General features: G+C 44.2%; 1 protein-coding gene across 2 annotated transcripts in view; it reads right to left on the minus strand.

Moving 5' to 3' along the window:
- Positions 1-20,763, minus strand: part of FRMD4B (FERM domain containing 4B) — a 330,390-nt gene extending 309,627 nt beyond the window's left edge. Inside the window, exon 1 of one of the 2 annotated variants that reach the window (XM_061197131.1) lies at positions 20,357-20,763. The gene's annotated coding sequence lies outside the window, so the exon portion shown is untranslated. Of the gene's footprint in view, positions 1-693; positions 842-20,356 lie in introns of those variants that run through there. The other variant, XM_061197132.1, reaches the window with a different exon arrangement.
- Between the last annotated feature and the right edge of the window lie 264 nt (positions 20,764-21,027).

The following is a 21,027-nucleotide window of genomic DNA, read 5'->3' on the forward strand; positions in this document are numbered from 1 at the left end:
CCCCGCTTGATGCAACTAGAGAAAGCCTGCGCTCAGCAACAAAGACTCAACACAGCCAAAAATAAATAAATAAAATAAATAAATTTACAAAAAAAAAAAGAGTTAATAATAATTTTTTTGAGTCTGACAATGACCCATCAAGAAGTGAACTTTAAGAATGAAGTCTGTCACTATCTTAACCTATTGTTTTACACAATAGGAACTGAAGAGTTGGGAACGACCTCCCTCTCACCCCCCCTCAGAGCCCAAGTATGACTCTCTTTCCAGACCTTTCTCCAGGGATGGGACAGCAGAGATCAGAAAGGAGGGCACAGGCTATGTAGCCAGGGGCAAGGATGATTGGAAGGGAAAAGGAGCAAGGATAAAGTGGGGATGTGCGTATGCAGGGGGAGAACGGGTGGAGGAAAAAAATAATATTTATTTGCTATACAAACAAAGTCCCATTGCTGGTTTGGGATACATACAGATATATAGATATATAGATACATAGATATAGATATAGATATAGATGCATGTGTGTAAAGATATATAGGTAGTATCACAAAATCTCCTTCATAAGATCACAAAGCAAAATTGGCCACACCCTTGTCGTATCTTCATTTACAAAAATCTGACGCGTCTTCCTGGGTTTTTCTTTTTAAAAGATAAAGAAAGAGAAGGAGGACCATGGAAGCTATTAGAACTGCCACCTACCAGTCTGGAGTGATCTGCCTCTTTCTTCCGTCTCTCCTTGCCCTCCGTGTACAAAGGCCAGTTTCGGGTTTCACCTGGGGACCTCCCGAGGTTGTAAATCAACACCTGGACTACTGCCCTCACCCCCATTATTGACAAGGGCTCCACAAGGGCTCCACATTAACCACTGCCTCCTTGTTCCAGGTCAAGGAAAGGAGGCAAGAACAAGAAGAAGGTGTTTCCTTCCAATGGGAACAACTCATAAGCTTGCATAAATCACTTCCTCTCACATTCCTTTAGGCGGAGCTTGGTCACGTGGCCACACCAGACACAAGGGAAGCTGGGAAATGTAGTCCCTATCTTGGCAGCCATGTGCCCAGAGAAAACCCAAAGGACGGGGGTTATTACTAAAAAGAGGAAGGAAATGGGCTTGGGGGACGAAAAGCAGGCTCTGCCACATTTCAGGATTGCATCACATGAAGAGAGGAACAATCTGGTTTCTTTGGTTCAGATGGAGAGGTGGGCACTGCCCCACCAAGACCACACAAAATGGGGAACTTCCATAAAGCGTGGGGAGGAAGGAAGAGAGACACTGGAAACTATAACTGCTATAGTACTCAATAGTTATATCCTGGAAGAAAAAGTGACCGTAAGATGTGGCAGGAAAACGAGCTGTTATCTTCTTTAGAAAAACAAAAAAGTTCTTGCTAATCATGTCAGCCAAGCTACATTTATCCCTCCTTGCTCTTGGCTCACAATCCCTTTTTTTTTTTTTTTTTTTTTTAAACATCTTTATTGAAGTATAATTGCTTTACAATGGTGTGCTAGCTTCTGCTTTACAACAAAGTGAATCAGCTATACATATACATATGTTGCCATATCTCTTCCCTCTTGCATCTCCCTCCCTCCCACCCTCCCTATCCCACCCCTCTAGGTGGTCACAAAGCACCGAGCTGATCTCCCTGTGCTATGCGGCTGCTTCCCACTAGTTATCTATTTTACATTTGGTAGTGTATATATGTCCATGACACTCTCTCACCCTGTCACATCTCACCCCTCCCCCTCCCCATATCCTCAAGTCCATTCTCTAGTAGGTCTGTGTCTTTATTCCCGTCTTGCCACTAGGTTCTTCATGGCCTTTTTTTTTTTTTTCCCTTAGATTCCATATATATGTGTTAGCATACTGTATTTGTTTTTCTCTTTCTGACTTACTTCACTCTGTATGACAGACTCTAACTCCATCCACCTCATTACAAACACCTCCATTTCATTTCTTTTTATGGCTGAGTAATATTCCATTGTATATATGTGCCACATCTTCTTTATCCATTCATCCGATGATGGACACCTAGGTTGCTTCCATGTCCTGGCTATTGTAAACAGAGCTGCAATGAATATTTTGGTACATGACTCTTTCTGAATTATGGTTTTCTCAGGGTATATGCCCAGTAGTGGGATTGCTGGGTCATATGGTAGTTCTATTTTTAGTTTTTTAAGGAACCTCCATACTGTTCTCCATAGTGGCTGTATCAATTTACATTCCCACCAACAGTGCAAGAGTGTTCCCTTTTCTCCACACCCTCTCCAGCATTTATTGTTTCTAGATTTTTTGATGATGGCCATTCTGACCGGTGTGAGATGATACCTCATTGTAGTTTTGATTTGCATTTCTCTAATGATTAATGATGTTGAGCATTCTTTCATGTGTCTGTTGGCAATCTGTATCTCTTCTTTGGAGAAATGTCTATTTAGGTCTTCTGCCCATTTTTGGATTGGGTTGTTTGTTTTTTTGTTATTGAGCAGCATGAGCTGCTTGTAAATCTTGGAGATTAATCCTTTGTCCGTTGCTTCATTTGCAAATATTTTCTCCCATTCTGAGGGTTGTCTTTTGGTCTTGTTTATGGTTTCCTTTGCTGTGCAAAAGGTTTTAAGTTTCATTAGGTCCCATTTGTTTATTTGTGTTTTTATTTCCATTTCTCTAGGACCTGGGTCAAAAAGGATCTTGCTGTAACTTATGTCATACAGTGTTCTGCCTATGTTTTCCTCTAAGAGTTTGATAGTGTCTGGCCTTACACTTAGGTCTTTAATCCATTTTGAGTTTATTTTTGTGTATGGTGTTAGGGAGTGTTCTAATCACAATCCCTTTTTGAACTCCCTTCCCCTGAGCACAAAGGGTGAGTAAACTTTGGGTTCTGGACACAGAGAGGAGGTTTCTCGGTCTTTGTGCCAAAGCACCCAGTCTGGCTCCTCCCTCTGCAACCAGACTCCAAGGTGGCAAGTGTTCTGATGGACCTCAGGTGGAGGGACCCACTTCTGAAAGAGTCCAAAGTGGAGGGCTGGGCAGGCCTGGAATTTATTAGAAGTTCATGATTAATACACGCAGGCTGACCCCATGCAGGTCTTGATATGGGTTCCTGGGAACAATTCTAGGTCAAGCAATGATTCACAAGCCTCGTGCTAAGCCTTCAAAAGTCCCTTTACTGTCAATGTACATAATCATAGTAAAGCCTCCATAAATGGTGGCCCTAAGCCTGCCACTGTGCATACTGTCTCCATTTCTAATAACCACTGTAGTAGGTGCTGTCCTTGCTGCTTCCACACCCCCTTCTCTTTACCATTTCAAGACACACTGGCCTTTTCCAACTGCCACACCTGCATTTCTTTGCCAAGAGCTTTCCTGGACTCACAGTCCTCCTTTGCCAAGCACAGGACACCAGGGAAACACCTAGGAATAAATACTTCACCTCCCAGAAGGAGCCCTCAGTTAATGACTCTCGGGAGCTGGAGTATAAACACCCCAGCTCCCTCATCCCTCAGATGGGATCATTCTGAGGCACATGCACTATGCTGGTTCCCGAGTTTCTCCAGGGGGATGGAGCAGTACTGGCCCACTGTGGGAGTTAAACTGCTAACACACTTGTTTTTGGCGGCCTTCCACTCCTTATCTCATTTCCTGATTTCTCTACTGGTGTTTCCTGCACTTCCCAAATAAACTACTTGCAGTCTATCCTAGGATATGCTTCTGGATGAACCCAAATAAGACCACCAGCATGAGGAGTAAGTTATGATCCCCATGGGGGGAACAGGCTGGCACAGGCTGAGGAGGCAGCCCGAACCAGATGTGAATTTTGGCTTCATCCCTGAGCAGCTGAGTAATGCTGGGAAAATTATTTGACTGTTTGGTGCCTCAATTTCCCCATCTGTAAAATGGGGCAACCTTGCAGGACCGTAAACTCTCAAATGAAACAATTCCTCTAATGCCTACAATGACCCTAATATATAGCAAGCACTCAACAATAGTGAGCTTTCCTTCCTTCTTATCTCCATTTTATAAGTGAGAAAACGGAGGCTCAGTAAGGTTTCCTGACCTGCACAAGGTAATCATGCAGTTAGGTGACAGATCCTGGATTCAAACACGTATCTTTCTGGCTCCAGATCTACTTAGAACTTTCCCACTAACCCTCACATATCAACTTCACTGTCAAAGTTACCTCATTTGATACATAAAATCATTTTAACCTTCAAATTCCCAGGTCTTCCTTTCACTTTGTGTTGTGCAGACAACACATCTGGATTCTGATTTACAGAGATTCCCAGATCTTGGTGCGTTCACATCCTCTGCTGTTTATGTCCTCAGACTGGGGCATGACTTTCCCTCTCTCTCATTCAGCTGTGACACACTCTTCTAATTTGGGTGCAAAATTCTTCACAAGTTCATCTCTGATTAAAACACAATGTTACTGGGGCTTCCCTGGTGATGCAGTGGTTGAGAATCTGCCTGCCAATGCAGGGGACACGAGTTCGAGCCCTGGTCTGGGAAGATCCCACATGCCGCGGAGCAACTAGGCCCGTGAGCCACAATTACTGAGCCTGCGCGTCTGGAGCCTGTGCTCCGCAGCAAGAGAGGCCGCGATAATGAGAGGCCCGCGCACCGCGATGAAGAGTGGCCTCCACTTGCTGCAACTAGAGAAAGCCCTCGCACAGAAACGAAGACCCAACACAGCCATAAATAAAATAAATAAATAAATCGTTTTAAAAATTAAAAAAAAAAAACAATGTTACTAAAAATAGATGAACACCCAGGAGAAGAAAGATGAGAGAGAACCCAGGGCAGAGCAAATGCACTTGTAAGTGGTTTCCCCTTGGACACAGGTGAGGCGACTTTTCCAGGTGCCCTTTCACCCCTGAAGAGAGAACCCAGAGCTTCAAATGTGGGGAGCACACCTGCTGAGCCCCTGCTTGACTGACTGAGTGGAGGCTGTGAAAAGGAAGAGGTACAGAATGTTTCCAAATCCATTCCCTTAACTAACAGTGTTCTGTTACCCCACAGCCAGCCAAGTCCAAATGGCAAGCAGAGGTACAGACAAAACGCAAAACCAAAGTCACGCTCTTAAACTCACTCCAATTTTTACAATTAGAAATCTAGACACAGCTGTTTTATTTTAGCATACATTTAAGTTTGGGGTCATTTTAAAAATATAATTTTGTTTTGAAATATATATGTATTGGAGGGACATCATCTTTCAGAGGTTAGACTTTGAAAGGTCCTGTGTGTGACCTGCATCTAAAGTAGGGTGACCAACTCATCTCGGTTTGCCCAGGACCTTCCCAGTTTTAGTACGAAGAGTCCCTCATCCCAGGAAATTTCTCAGCCCTGGGCAAACGGGGATGGTTGGTCACCCAATTAGAAAACAAATTTGACTCTCAAATTGCCTCTTTTAAAATACAAATCTCCTCAGGCAGGTTAAAACAATTCACCAATCACAATCTAGAGTTGTGGATTGCTTCTCACAAAATACCCCATCAAATAGTCCCATTTTAAGAATCCATAAGGATCCTCTATTGCAGGAATCACAAATTCAGACACCCATAGAGGCAAGGCTGAAATTATGGGTAATCATGAGTCAAATCCATCTCACCTGCCTTCACTAATCAAGGTCCTTATAGTTGTTGCTAGGAAAGACTTGCATGTCCTCCTAGCAGGGTGTAACCTAAACAATAAGATGTTTGCCAGGGTTGTTTTCCAGGAACTTGGAGTCACCTGTGTCTAGTTTAAGCTGAGCCAGTTAAGACTGGATAGGACCACCTACCCTCCAACTAGGCATGTGCTAGTGTCCTTTTGGTGACCCTTTGATGCCAAAGGGCTAAAAACTCCACCTTCATATTATGCTAAGCGCCTCCATTTTTGAACCTGCAGAGGCCTGTAGCTTAGTTACACCCGCACAGAAGGACAATTACCGCACCTTTTTCCAATCACCTTTCCCCACACTCCCGGGGCCTCAGACTGCCCTGCCCTGCCACTTTATTCTTCATCCCATAAATACCCTGAGCCCCTTGCCTTCGGGGAGGCGGATCTGACATTTGTTCTCCTAGCTTCTCGCTTGGCTGCCTTGTGAATAAACTCTCTTTGCTGCAAAGTGTCTCAGAGTTTTGGCTTGCTGAGCATTGGGCAAAAAAATCTGGTTTGGTAACAAGACTTCAATAAGTAAAGATCACTTGAATAAAAGCTTTCTGTCTATTCTTTACTTACACAAGGAAATAAACTCCCCTTCTTCTAGAAATCTTCAGCCCATTCACTCCTTTACCTTCCCTCTTTTGAAGGACATGGGATGGACAACTGTTTCTCTACCCAAGAAAAACTGCCCAAGCATGATGAAAAACAAAGGCAAGTCTCATTTGGCCTCAGTGGCAGGGACTATGGTTTTCTTAGTCTGATTTCCTCTGGAAGCTGACCCTGGACAAGGGGTCAAATGTGGGGTGTTTATCTGAGGTTTATCTGAGAGTTCATCCCAGGGAACAGCAGTGGGAGACTAGGCGAAATGAAACAAGAAAGGAAAGGCCATCAAAACAAAGTGTCCTATGAGATGTGGTATATATATTTACCATGGAATATTACTCAGCCATAAAAAAAGAATGAAATAATGCCATTTGCAGCAACATGGATGGACCTAGAAATTATCACACTAAGTGAAGTCAGACAGAGAAAGACAAATATATCACTTAGCTGTGGAATCTTAAAAAATGATACAAATGAACTTATTTACAAAACAGAAATAGACTAATGGACACAGAAAACAAACTAATGGTTACCAAAGAAGAAAGGCAGGGAGGGATAAATTAGGAGTTTGGGATTAACAGATATACACTACTATATATAAAACAGTTAGATAGAAAGGACCTACTATATAGCACAGGGAACTATAGTCAGTATCTTGTAATAACCCACATTGGAAAAGAATCTGAAAAAGAATATATATATACATATATATATATGTATAAAGAGAATCTGGAAAAGAATATATATATTTATAACTGAATCACTTTGCTATGTACCTGAAACACTTAAATCAGCTATACTTCAATTTTAAAATTAATTAATTAATTAAAAGGTCCTATTAGGGCTTCCCTGGTGGCGCAGTGGTTGAGAATCTGCCTGCCAATGCAGGGGACACGGGTTCGAGCCCTGGTCTGGGAAGATCCCACATGCCGCGGAGCAACTAGGCCCGTGAGCCACAACTACTGAGCCTGCGCGTCTGGAGCCTGTGCTCCGCAACAAGAGAGGCCGCGATAGTGAGAGGCCCGCGCACCGCGATGAAGAGTGGCCCCCGCTCGCCACAACTAGAGAAAGCCCTCGCACAGAAACGAAAGACACAACACAGCCAAAAATAAATAAATTAATTAATTAATTAATTTTTAAAAAAAGGTCCTATTAAATCAACTATCACCATGAGTGACCAGGGTTTAATGCCATGGGGAAACTCTAGGAGATGGTGCAGAACATTCATCTTAGTTATCCTACCAGATGGGCAAGGGACCTGGAGTATCCAGATGCTAAACCCTTCATCACTGGAGAGATGGGTCTTAATTCCCCAGCACTTCCAAACTATCACTTCCACAGTCAGAGAAAGTCCTCAGACAAATGAATGCAGGCAGAGGTGGTGGGAAGTCAAGCTGGCTTGACTGAGAGGCCAAGGCCAGGGCCAGGGTACAGACTGGGCACGAACACCCTCTGCTACGGCAATCCGTAATAGAGCCCATGGGCCACCGTGCCCCAGCGCCGGTCCACAGCTGCCAGGCAGGAATGCAACCAGTGTTGTTAGAGCTTCTGAATTTTTAACAAAAACCAGGAATCTTGAATTTTTTTGGAATCTCCTGATTCATAGTTGCTGATGATGAGTTCAAATGTTTAAAAAACACTCTAGGAACTAATCAAATTCTCTGTAGGCAGAATACAACCTGTGAACAGCCAGCCTATATCCACTAATCGAGGTGAACCCCATTATTTTATGGATGCAGAAACCAAGGCCCTAAAGGGAAGTGAATTGTAAGTCAAAGACTGTCTGTGATCTGGAGCCCACTTCCTGTAACTCCCGGGCCACAGCCTTGTCTGACCCATTGTGCTGCCTTCGCTAAGGCTTCACAAAGCCGTTCCCTCCCACCACGCATCCATCCATCCGACGGGAACTATCACTGCCCTCCACTTCACTCAGAGCAAAGGAAGTCTCCGTTCTTTCCACCAACATGTTATGATATTTTAGCTCACTAGAAATTGGATTCGTTACGATTCTTAATTTCACAAAAAGTTACGTAGTGCTTTTCTTGTCCTGCACATGGCTCTCAGTACCTTACAAACAATTCTCAAAGCAACCCTGCGAGGGAAGGACTATTATTTTCCCAATCTTAAAGACAGAAAACTGAGAGGTTAAGATATTTGTTACACTAAGTTACAGTAGTTAGTGGTGAAGCCAGGAGACAAATCCAGGCATTGTCTCCAGAGTCCCTGGGCGAAGTCACTACTCTACACGGCCTCTGAACTCTCTACCTACTTTGGCTTTTAAAATACCCTGAGTGGTTCTTTTATCCATCATAACAAGAGTTGGCAAAACAACAAGCCTGTGGGCCAACTCCTGCCCACAGCTTGTTTTTGTAAATAAAGTTTTATTGGAATACAGCTTCATGCATCATTTTATGTTTTATCTGTGGCTATTCTTGCCCTGCAAAGACAGATTTGGGTAGCTGCAACCCAGACCATATGGCCTGCAAAGCCTAATATATTTAGTACCTGGCCCTTCACAGAAAAAGTGTCCTGACCCCTGAGTTATAGACTTGCCAGGCATTCCTCTGATTGCAGGTTTCTTGATTATGTCACTAAACCATAATGCAGTAAATCCTATAATCAATCTACCCAAAGACTTAGCACACATAGTGATGAATTCACACGTTTGACTTCCCGAAACTGCAACTGTGCAGAAGATGCCTGGGAACCTGGAATCAGCAGAAATATTCTCATAACCACACTCAAGGAAGAAGATACCAATAAATGCCCTGTAAAAGAGGCACACACCTCATCTTGGGCTCTTACCTGGGTGAAGGTTTTAAAAGCAGGAAGATAGACAGAAATATGCAGAGAAGAGAAACAGAGCAAGAGGCAACTCTTGTATTACCTATCAACAGGCATCTCTCACTTAGAGATCCAGGTTCAAATCCCCACTCCACAACTCACTACTACTTTCTTAAATCTCAATTTTCTCACCCATAAAGTAGAAGGAATAATCTCATTTCTTAGGGGCAGGGGTGTTTGGCAGATTAGCCAAGACTATAATGCATATGACATTCTTAGCACCCTGCCTGGGATTTGCTAACTACTCAAAGGAGCCCTATTATTAGGAATAATGGCACCTACAAAAGAATAAAAATATGTGATTATTTATACAGAGGCTCTCAGGCCCACACACAAGTCAGCTGTCAAAGAGTAACAGGATGATGGCAAGGAATGAAAAGTGATGTTTATCATGAGGAGCCCAAGTCAAGGAAAGCTCTAACCACATTTACAAACTCCATGTAAAAAAGTAAAGAAGCAGGTGCCGTGTTTCCATCAGAAAATGTTTTGTTCAAGCAAAAATAATTTAGGTGGGCAGAGGTAAGCTTTAATCACCTGGAGAAATCACTTTAGTGAAACAAATTTCTTATTCCTTGACAATAATTATATAAATGAAACTGTAGGAGAAGTGGGGTAGGGGGGAGTTTGCATTGTATACTCTGAAAGAAGGCAAAGTTACATTTCCCCCTCTTATTACAGAGTGAAAGAATCTATCCAATAGCATGAACACTTGCTGACAAACTGTCAATTTTTAAATACCCTTTATCATTTTCACAGCTTTTCTCTGAAATCTAAAAAGGACCAATGATAGTTTTCCAGTACGCTTTTCCAAGTGTAATTAAGCTCAGTGCTAGAAAGTACATCAAGAACCACTCAAGACTTGAACTGTTCAAAGCAGCTGAATCATTGCAAAAGTGCTTTCTTACTCTTAATTTGTTTGAATCAAACTTTTGACCTCTAGTAAACTGGACAGCCCATTCTTTAGGAAGTGAAAGTACAGCTAGAATGGGCACAGGGAAGTATATAAAACAGCACGCTTCTTTTTTTCTCTTCAAAATACAAATTGAATTAATTTAACACAGTTGGAGCAAATTACTATGATATGTCCTCAATTTGAGTCTTACGGCCCCGCTGGGATTGGGCTCTCTGTTCCCAGTCTAAGGGCACATGGTTTTCATTACCTAATCAGGATCCTGCATTTCAAGTTGCATGTTTAAATGGATGCAATCAGTTCATTTGTGATTGCCTCAAATACCCTTAACTTTCCTGATTTATCAAAGAAGTCACACTATCTTAATGTTTTGAGATTTATTTAAATACTGAAAGGTTACTTGATAGAACAAGTTACACCGAGGATCATTTTTACTACACAGCAAGTAATTTTACTGAAATGTTCCACCAACACACTACTGATAAAGAAGCTCTTTTAAACGCATTTATTTATCTGAGACTTTTAAAAATTATAGTTAATTTACAATATTACATTAGTTTCAGGTGTACAACATAGTAATTCAATATTTTTATAGATTATACTCCATTTAAAGTTATTATAAAATATTGGCTAGGGAATACCCTGGCGGTCCAGCAGTTAGGACTCCATGCTTTCATTGCCTAAGGCCCAGGTTCAATCCCTGGTGGGGGAACTAAGAACGTGCAAGCCGCGCGGGTGCCACCAAAAATAAAAATAAAAAACAGGACTTCCCTGGTGGTGCAGTGGTTAAGAATCCGCCTGCCAATGCAGGGGACACGGGTTCGATCCCTGGCCCGGGAAGATCCCACATGCCGCGGAGCAACTAAGCCCGTGCACCACAACTACTGAGCCTGTGCTCTAGAGCCCGCGAGCCACAGCTTCTGAGCCCGCGTGCCTAGAGCCCGTACTCCGCAATAAAAGAAGCCACCGCAGTGAGAAGCCCGCGCACGGCAACAAAGAGTAGCCCCTGCTCGATGCAACTAGAGAAAGCCCGCACACAGCAACGAAGACCCGGCAGCCATAAATAAATAAATCAATTTATTTTAAAAGTTTTAGAAATTTCTTTAAATAGATAAATAAAAACACAGTCTAAAAAAATATTGGCTATATTCCCTGGGCTGTACAATATACCCTTGTAGCTTATTTATTTTATACATAGTAGTTTTTATCTCTTAATCCCCTATGCCTATCTCGCCCCTCCCCCATCCTCTGCACATTAGTAATCACTAGTTTGTTCTCCGAGCCCTTTTTTAAAAAAGTTAAAGTAAGAACAGTGCAACGGCTGTGGATAAAGTGCAAATCTTTAATAAGATTTGAAGGTCAGAGGGCACTTCTGGTGGTTCATAGTGTAAAGATCATCCCCCACTTGACAAATCCAGAGAGGTAATTAACATAGGCTAAGGTCAGTCTGCTGTTGAGTTGCGATCAGAACTCAGCTTTTCTGACTCTCCACCCAGGGTCACCGCACCCCTTTCTCCCCAGCTCCTCCTTCATCTGGCAGAACCCTGCCGGAGTAGTACACTTGGATGAACCAGGGCCAGAGCTGGCTCTGTGATTCGTGCCTCCCACTCAGGTCACATATGGCCCCCCTGCTCTTTTTCGAGGACTGAATTGATGGGATGGGCTCAGTCAGGTGCAACAAGGGAAGCCGGAAAACAATCCTCAGGCCTCATCCGTTGTTGGGTTCCCTACCGCATCTGTCGGCTATTATAAGCACCAGCTGGAACGTGGATGCTGGTATTCCAGAAAGACCTTTTGAATCAGGAAGGGCAGTGATGGGCCCCATGCTGTGGCAGAGGCATAATTATTTCCAATAACTGTCTCTCTAGGCTACTTGGTGATTTCCAAAGCAAAGCGCCTTCTCATTGCAACAAAACATTCAGTGTTTATTTGCAGGAGCGGGGGTGGGGCGAGGGGGCAGTTTTGAACTTATTTCTCATGGAAGGTCACAATGCTAAAAACTCCAGTCTGGTCATAGTTTATTCAGCAAGGCAGAAAGGAATATAATCAACTTTGGCTGAGGGTTCAGGATCTGTTTTAGAGGGCAATATTCTTACCTGAAACAAGACGAGCCATTAGAATCTCCGGTGAGCTATGCTCTCGAGACAGAGAGCTGAGCCTCTCAGGCTGTGACTGTCGGGGATAACACAAAGCAGAGCCACTTGCAGTGTGGTGTCCAAGAGCACGGACTCGGTTGACTTTGAATTCCAGGTCTATCACTAACCAGCTGTGTGATTCTGAACAGTGATGCAGCCTCTCCAAGCCTCCGTTTTCACCTCTATAAAAGTGTGAGCTACGGTGGTTCATGGTGGAAATGGAATGAAATATATACTGTCTGGAAAGCACTCGGCAAGTAGCTGGCACTCATAGGGACTCAACAAATGCGGACTATTACGACTGGGCAATGGTTCTTTGCAAAGGGAGGTTATCCTAAGTGAACGTTTCAGTGTACTGATCAGATTGTTCCTGAAATCTCCACTTTGCTGGCGCAGGCATTTTTTGGAGTCTTCCGTGTTCCTTGTACCCTTCCTCCTGCTCATCAAGCCTGTCTGGGAACTCTCCACTTGCTGCTACAAATCTTTCAGGCCAAAGTGAAACCCTATCCGCTCCCGCTACCCCACTGCAGCAACTCTGGGGCAGACCACCGTCCCTGTATCTCTCTTTTGGTGTCGCACTTTCTCTGGATGCGGGAGTTTACACTTTCTCTGGATGGGGGAGTTTACCACCCACGTTAATTCACATCTTCTCTCCCCAACTAGCTTAAGCTTCTGGGAAACGGGATTCCCTTACATTTCTTTGTGGGTTTTTTTTGTTTGTTTGTTTGTTTTGAAGTATAGTTGATGTACAATATAAGTTACAGGTGTACCATATAGTGATCAACAATTTTTAAAAGTTCTGCTCCATTTATAGTTACTATAAAATACTGGCTATATTCCCTGTGTCGTACAATATATCCTTGTAGCTTATTTATTTTACACCTAATAGTTTGTACCTCTTAATCCTCTCCCCTGTTTTGCCCTTTCATCCTTCCCTCTCCCCACTGGTAACCACTAATGTGTTCTCTATATCTGTGAGTCTGTTTCTTTTTCGTTATATTCACCAGTTTGTTTTATTTTTTTAGATTCTACATATAAGTTATACAGTATTTGTCTTTCTCTCTCTGACTTATTTCACTTAGCATAATACCCTCCAAGTCCATCCATATTGTTGGAAATGGCAAAATTTCACTTTTTATGACTGAGTAGTATTCCAGTGTGTGTGTGTGTGTGTGTGTGTGTGTGTGTGTCACATCTTCTTTTTCCATTCATCTATTGATGGACATTTAGGTCACTTCCATATCTTGGCAATTGTAAATAATGCTGCTATGAACATTGGGATGCATGCATCTTTTCACATTAGTGTTTTTGTTTTTTCAGATACATACCCAGGAGTAGAATTGCTGGGTCATATGGTAATTTTATTTTTAGTTGTTTGAGAAACCTCCATACTGTTTTCCACAGTAGCTACACCAATTTACATTCCCACCAACAGTGTAGGAGGGTTCTCTTTTCTCCACATCCTCGCCAACATTTGTCATTTGAAGATTTTTTGATGATAGCCACTCTGACAGGTGTGAGGTGATATCTCATTGTGCCTTACATTTCTTTGAATCCTCCATGGCACCCAGCACATGTCCAAGAATCTTCTAGATTCTCTGATCCCTTCCTAGGCAAACTGTGGTCCATAGACCAGCACCATCAGCATCATCTGGGAGCTTGTTAGAAATGCAGAACCTCAGGCTCTGCCCCAGATCTACTGAATCAGTATCTGATTCCCAACTGATTCCTGTGCACAGAGTTGGAGAGATGTTGCTCTAGCCCAGTATTCCCTGGACTTCAGTCATTCACATCTTCCCCTTCGTAGCTTTCGTCATTTTTCAATACTACCCACCCTATGTTTTACCTAATATATATTTTTAAGTGATTTTACATTGACACTGTGTCTTGCTAGCCTCATCTTAAGCAATAATATTGTCTGTTAATAGTTATTTGGCAAGGCAGAAAGAAATCTACTACTTAAAGTTTGAAGGTCTGAGTGAAAAAAAATTGGGGGGGGGTACACATTAAAATAAATAAATAATCACTAAAGTAAAATGATTCTCCATCTATCATCTAAAATTAACTCATATTCACCAGGGGTTCATCTACGCCAGTAACACAGCACTAGACTTTTTGTAGCTGGATTAGAAGACATCTCCCCAACACCAGATCTAGCGTTCCTGGTCCATGCCTGCTCCCACTCAGCACGTTTGCTCTGTGAGATGGATGCATGTGTCCTCAAAATATAGATGGTCGTGGGAGGCAGAAAACCTCGGTTCTGGCCCTACGCCATCCCTAAATAACTTGCCAAGTCACATCCCTTGGGGATGAGCCTCTTTGGGGCTCATTTTTGAAGGTTAGTTGATCTCAAAGCTCCCTTCCAAGTCCAACAATATGACACAATAAATGAGAGCAGAGGCTCTGGGGTCAAAATGACTTGGGGTTGCAATTAAGCCTCTATTCCTTGCTAATTTCATTAAGTCTCAGTTTTCCTCATCTGAAAAATGGGAGTAATAACAACAAATGGCCTTAACACCCAGATCACAGGATTCGTAAGAATAAAGAAAACAATAGCTGAAAAATGCTTAGACTGAAATGTGGTACATAGTGTTCAATAAAAAATATAGCTATTTCTACTTCTTCCTAGCCTCCACAAAGCTAGGAAAAAGTTAACATTTATGGAATATTTAATATGTAGCAGGCGCTGCGTGAAACACTTATTTTCTCCTCATAATCACCCAATGAGGTAGGAAATCTTATTCTCCCCATTTTAGAGATGAGGAAACTGAGGCACAAAAAAGGTTAAGCCGCTTGTTCAAAGTCACACATTCAGTAAGTGGTGCAGTTGGATTTGAGGGCAGGTCATCTGACATGAGAGCCAGTGTTTATAACCACAACCTACCCTGCTCTTCTGTAAAAAACTGGTCAACACACAGACTTTGCCAATTTGACAAATATTACGTAATCTTGGCAGTGTAATTCCCAGCACAGGTGAGCAGCTCTTATTATCATTAGTTCTACTATTATATACTTAGTCTTTACATTGGAACAAGTTGCTACCAGGCATCAGGAGTTTCACCCTTCAATTATGGTAAGAACTTTATTTTTTTAATGCTTTAAAAAATTTTAAGTATAACATACATAAAAAGGTGAACAAAATATAAGTATACAGCTCCATAATTATCTCCAAGTGAAAAGCCATGTATCCATCACTGTGCTGCCCCAGAAACTCCTAAACACTTTCCCTCCCTCCCCTTCAAATGTAACCACTGTGCAGGGGTTTCTCAACCTCAGCACTATCTACATTTGGGGCTGGATGATTCTTTGTTGTGGGGACCGTCCTGTGCATGGTTAAGATGTTTACCAGCATCCCTGGTCTCTACCCACTAGATTCCATTAGCACCCTCCCGCAAGTGGCAACAACTAACGATTTCTCTTTACACTGACAAATGTCCCCAGAGGGGCAAAATCACCCCTGGTTGAGACCCACCACACTCTCATGATTTTTCGGCATTCACTTTTTTGCTTTCCTTTATAATATTTCTACCACTTGAGCACGCATCCTTAAATACCATTTAATCTTGCCTGGTGAGAGGAGTTCTTTATAATTTAATCTATTCAAAAGACCCCTAATCATGGCCCCCTAAAATAGCCTTTATAGGTGAAGTGACCATGTAATTTATCGTTCAAACTGGAGGTGCAGACATTAACCAGGACTGACCCGGGCAAGCCAGCATGATCACCTGACTTCCGGGGATCCTCTGCTAGGAGTAAACATTATCCTCCCAGCCGCATACAATAGGGTCCCCTTCCCACTGGATAATTGTACATAAAGTGACAGAGCACAATTAAAAGCAGCACATACCCAGGGGCGAAGCAACATAGACACAGATAAATATCTCCAAGATGAAGAGCTGCAAAGCAGAGAACTCATTCACCTTGGCCCATAAGGAGGTGTACTCTTCAAATAATTTGCCTGAAGACACTACTCTAAATAACTACTTTCACCACATTTGCACAACACATTGATTAAAATAACTGCCTTCCAAGATTTGCACATAGATGCAAAAAAGAGACTTAGGGTCTATAGTGGGTTTTAAATCAATATATCTGCCTTTTTCCCTCAGTGTCACTGGAAAGTACAAAAACCACCATTAATTTGACCTGCTCTGCATTGTGATCTCCAAGTCCTGATATTGACCATGGTAAAAGTGACAGCTAAGGCTTTCCTTACACACATGAGAAATCATATTGATAACCTATGTGCCTGAATATAATTCAGTTCGTCCTCCATCATTTTGGGCATCAAAGATAACAGAAATCAGCCTACACTGAGTTAGGCACTTGAAAATTGTGGTGAACTTTATTCAACTTCTTGGCATCCATTTGCCCCTTTTCCAGCAACTGTATTCATCTGGAGGTCCAGGCCTCCAGCGTCCATGGTCCATATGGCCTGGATAGGACTCCACCACTAGGGCGATGGGGTTTCCTCCAGCCAAGCCAATTGGGCTAATCAGAACTGGTGTTGAGACTTTTTGCTCAACAACTGGGGAAGGAGGGTTTATGCTTTTTCTGTTAGACTTGAACCTGGAATTGCGTAAACGGGCAACTGCTACAGTCATCTTGCCACCCAACAAGGAACCAAAAGGAAGGAAGAGAAAGGCAGAGCTTAAGATGAAAAGAATCAGATCCTGAAGTCACTGTTCAGCCCTGAGCAAGATGCTCTTTTTTTTTTTTTTTTTTAAATTTATTTACTTATTTATGGCTGTGTTGGGTCTTCGTTTCTGTGCGAGGGCTTTCTCCAGTTGCGGCAAGTGGGGGCCACTCTTCATCGCGGTGCGCGGGCCTCTCACTATCGCGGCCTCTCTTGTTGCGGAGCACAGGCTCCAGACGCGCAGGCTCAGTAATTGTGGCTCACGGGCCCAGTCGCTCCGCGGCATGTGGGATCTTCCCAGACCAGGGCTCGAACCCGTGTCCCCTGCATTAGCAGGCAGATTCTCAACCACTGCGCCACCAGGGAAGCCCCCAAACTTTTTGACAGCAACTCACAGTATGAATTACATTTAATCCTGCAACCCAGAGTTTGCACACAGCCCCGGATACAGGACTGACCCAAAGTTTCATGAAACTACAGAACCTTCACTAACATATGATGATGGTGATACTTCCTGTCCTGTAATACTTTAAAAAAATACTGGTGTGACCCACTAAATTGATTTCATGACCTTCACTGTGAAAAACACTGCTTTACGAGATTAGGTTAAAAATTGATTTCACCAGGAAAAATGAGATTTTTTTAAAATGACATGATAATTTTAATCAGGTTATTGAGGAAAATAGGAGGTTTGGCCCCTAAATTAAGCATCTAGCAATAGAAAATTGCTATCTCACCAGTTCTCTCTGACCGCACAGGACACACACTTTACCAGGAGAAAAAAATCTTAATGACCTAAATATAAATAAATTAAAAAAAAAAAGATAAGTGGAGTTCTAAAACAAAACAAAAACCATGTCTAAAAAGAGAGAGAAGAGAGATAGCTAAGTAAGGAAATAGACACCCAAGTCTTGTTGATGAGCCACGTTACATGATTTATTTATCTACAGGTTAAAGATAATAATTTCAGTGAACCTCAGCAATCACTGAATATGTAAAAATAGTGCCTTCATAATAAGATCAAATCTCTGGGGCAGATTTAGGGGGAGGGAGGGAGAGAGGGAAGGACAGAGGGCGGGATGGAGGGAGGGAGGGAGAGAGAAGGAGTAAGTGGGGGAGGGAAGAAGAGAGGGACAGAGAGAGAGAGAAATCCCTTGCAGTATAATAAGCCTGATGCCTTCACTTATGTGTGTAAAATAACTATGAAAAGTTCCTGAAATTTCAGACAATTACTGCAGGCTGGACAAGACAGGGTATTTTTAACTGTTTTCCATGTACCTTATTTGTATTGTCAGTTAGCCAAAACTTCCTTTTTGTCTGCTCAAAAGCACTGCAGAGTCTTGATTAAATCTGTGGAATCAAACAGAGAGCTCGGATTCTCAGGCTTGCTGGAAATAGAGGCCAGTCAAGTAAACAGTCCTGAGAAAACTCTGCATTTCCACTCTGGAGTGGCTGTAGAGTTAACTCCTCCCACACTTTTCCAGCTTGTCAGGCTCAAGCACATTTGTCTGCCTGTTTGAGAAGGCCCATTAACTTTCCCGCGGCGAAAATGAAAATTCAAAACCATTATTCATTTCAAGACCAAGTGAAGTTTAAGACAATCACTTGCACACCCAGGAGAGGTGACTTCTGAGAACTTTCCCAGTGATCATGAAAATCAGACCTCACTATAATGGTATTTTAGGTAGATTTCTTCATTTTCCATCATCATAGTGTTCAAATGCATTCCACCTGCATTACTGAATTGAAGCAAATGAAGTGTTTAATTAATACCTGCAGATGTCATGAGGAAACGATAAACCTCTTCTGTTCAAGAAGTTCTGGGAATTGCGTGAATTCTTCTGACCCTCTTTTAGGAAATGTAACAAGCACTGTTCAAAAGGTAGAGGTGAATGTGTGTGGTGTGCGCGTCTTTATTTCCAATTTTTCAGATATACAAAAAGGAAGGAAGACTCACAGAGTCAGGAGTATACCCATCACCTAGTTTATGACATTTAGAGACCAAAATATACACTGAGTGCTCACCTTGGTTCAGTCACTCTTTTAAACATCATCTGATTTAATCTTATGAAAAACACAGGAGGTAGTTATTGTTGTTATGATTGTAATTATTTTTGTTTCATCATCATCAATGCCATCACGGCACAGCCTTTTTAGAGGCACTGTTACAGTTAAGACCCTGGCATCTGGAAACAGACCTCATGTAAACCAAAAATCACCAGTGTAACTTATGGCAGGTTACTTAACCTCGCTCTAGGGCTTGGTTTACCACTCCGTGGACTATTTATGATGCCCCAAAACTGCCTATTGGGGTGCCTGTCCCATAGTAAGCTCTCTTAAGCGCCATTCGTAACAGTATGTGTGTGGGAGATCAAAGAGGAAGCAGCTTGGTGAGGTTAAGTAAGGCGAAGCTGCTTCTCTTCCCCTGCAGACGTTTGACACGGAAGCTCCATTCTCTTTAGGACAGGAAACAGCATGCCAGGGATTGCGCTAAAATCTTGTACCCAACCTCCAAATGAGTTGACAAGTTTCTGGGGTATCCAGAAACTAGCTAACCTTGAAGGATCAACCACCTTTCCGGAAAGACTGCGGCTGTCAGCACTCCCGGGTCTTTTTCCCCACCAAGGGGCCACCTTCCAGACGCAGCCTGGAATTGGGTACCAGCAAGCAGACCAAGTCGGTTCGCAAAGTTCAGAGGAGTTGGCTCTGGTATGTTTACAAGTCCTAGCAGATCGCAGGAATGTTCAAGATAATTATTACCCCACCCAGGAGCGCCTAGCCCAACCCTCTCACATCTGGAAGGAAGCGGCCACACAAAGGAGAACGAGAGACCTCCTCCTGCTGCAGCTTTCTCAGGCCCGGGGAAGGTTTAATACGAGCTCTCGCCCCTTTTGTGAACAAGACCAGGCACTGCTCAGCAGTATCGTTCGGAGCACAGATCATTCAATGCAAAGGAAGAGTTCATCCGCCTAGTCCAAATCGAATGGCATTTCCCAAAATATCATCTTTGTTTTTCCCTCCCCAGATGAAAGTAAAAAGTGAAATACTCCAGAAAATAGATAGGGAGCGATCCACACGCATACAGCCACTTCAACATAGGAGGGGCAAGGATCAGACACACCTATTTGAAAAGGGCAGCCAAACCAAACCCTTAGTATCCTCTGCAAACGCAAGGGATTTCCGCTCTCCACTCCTCTCGCCGCGTTTTGAAAGTATCTCTGGGCAGCCCGACCTGGGATTCATCAGCATTTCTCCCCACCTCCCACGAACGCGCGGCAACCAAAGCACATGGTCCCTGGCGGCGCGCCTGCAAACCCCACCAGCGCCAACGCCCCGAAACCGCCAAACTTCCTGTCTGCACACCACCAAAGCGACCAAAGCGCCGCGCCAAGTGCCCAAGGGACTCCGGCGGAGGCTGCAGGCAGCAGGGGAGCGGCGGGGCGGGGTTTCCTGCCCGCGGGAGCGCCCGGGACCCGCACCTCCACTGGGGGTCTCCAAACGCGCGCGCTGCGCCCCGGGCGCACTGCAAGCGCCGCTGCGGCCGCGTCGCACGGTCGCCGCCAGCTGCGCGCTCGGGGCACCCGGGGCAGTCACCCACCTACCTGCTCTGCTGCTTCCAGCCTCGGGCGCTCGGGGGGGCTGTCGACCGCTACTTTATTGTCTCGGCTGCTCACCGCGCGGGACTTGGGGACCCGGCTCTGCGCCAGCCCCACAACTCCGCTCTGCGCAGAGCCTTCCCCGGCGTCTGCCTTCCTCCTCCTCCTCCTCTCTGCTCAAGCTCCTGCTCTGCACGTGAGCCGCGCAGCCCGACTCCCGGGCTCGCAGGGCAGCCAGTTCCCGCCGCATCCCCCAGCCCGGGGCTGCTCGTCGCCCCCGCCGTCGCTCGCCGCGCGTCCTCGCTTTGATCCACACTTAAAGCAGCGCCCCAGGCCGCCTTCCTCGCGTCCTGCAGTCCTTCCGTCCTGCCTGCCTCCTCTCGCTGTCAGCCCCAGCTCTGGGCTCCTCTCTCCCCAGCTGCCCCCGCCCGCCGCCTCTCCGGGGGCTGGGGCGGCCGCTGCCAATGAGACTCCTCTGATGCGCTGCTCCGGCCCAGTCATTGTATCGGGAGGGGAGGAAGGGGAGGGGGAGCGAGAGGAAGGGAGGGGGCGCCCTCGGCCCCCGCCGCGCCGCTGCGGGCTGGGCTCGCCTTCCCTACAGAGAAAAGGTACTGGTGCCAAGGGGCGCGGAGCGGCTGGCGCTCCCAAGAGTGGGGGGAAAGGGAGGGGGTCACCAG

This window comes from Eubalaena glacialis, chromosome 7, assembly GCF_028564815.1.
Source record: "Eubalaena glacialis isolate mEubGla1 chromosome 7, mEubGla1.1.hap2.+ XY, whole genome shotgun sequence".
NCBI classification, from domain to species: domain Eukaryota; kingdom Metazoa; phylum Chordata; class Mammalia; order Artiodactyla; family Balaenidae; genus Eubalaena; species Eubalaena glacialis.